An 840-nucleotide genomic window follows, 5' to 3' on the forward strand; every position below is an offset into this window, starting at 1 on the left:
CGCGGCCAGGGTCATCTCACTCACTCGCGGGGCCTGCGCTCTGGGTCTGTTCAGGATCCCGCAGCCCGGGTCATCTCACTCACTCACGGGACCTGGGCTCTGGATCTGTTCAGGATCTCGCGGGCCTGGTCATCTTACTCAGTCCCCGGGCCTGCGCTCTGGGTCTGTTCAGGATCCCGCAGCCCGGGTCATCTCACTCACTCACGGGACCTGCGCTCTGGGTCTATTCAGGATCCCGCAGCCTGGGTCGTCTCCTGTATATTTTACTTAAAAATGCTTTCATCTATCTTGAGATTTGAGGATTTTGTCACTTTAGTGACCTGGAGAAAAAAATCTTTTAAAATGCAATTTGCTTAAAAACTTAAAAAGATAGCCTTCCACTTTCATTGATGATGAGAGTGTATCAGACTAGAGCCGGATAAATAGCTCAGTAATCTAAAGCACCTGCTTAGGTAGGTGTAGGGAGTAGGGTTTGATCCCTGGCCTGCCGTACAGTGCTGGCTCTGAGCCCGGGACCCGACTAAGATGGCGAATGAGACTGGGTGTGGTGGCACTCCTGTAATCCCAGCACTTGGGAGATGAAAACAGGAGGATCACTATGAGTCTGATCTGTGTAGTGAGACCCTGTACTAAATACATTTAAAGATAGATGGGGGGGAGAGAGAGAGAGAGAGAGAGAGAGAGAGAGAGAGAGAGAGAGAGAGAGAGAGGTGTAAAGCATAGTTTGTTCATCTTTTTATACACCATCAGACAGTGCTGTGAATGATGCCATTTAAAATTATAAAGTTGAAAAGCTATTTTTGGATTCCAGCAACTCCAAAGGAATACAGGAAACATTTA

General features: G+C 48.2%; 1 protein-coding gene across 4 annotated transcripts in view; it reads right to left on the reverse strand.

Moving 5' to 3' along the window:
* Nepro (nucleolus and neural progenitor protein) overlaps window positions 1–840 on the reverse strand; it is a 26,830-nt gene that overhangs the window by 22,797 nt on the left and 3,193 nt on the right. The window lies entirely within an intron of this gene.

Source organism: Octodon degus, unplaced genomic scaffold (genome assembly GCF_000260255.1).
Source record: "Octodon degus isolate 3935 unplaced genomic scaffold, OctDeg1.0 scaffold00053, whole genome shotgun sequence".
NCBI classification, from domain to species: domain Eukaryota; kingdom Metazoa; phylum Chordata; class Mammalia; order Rodentia; family Octodontidae; genus Octodon; species Octodon degus.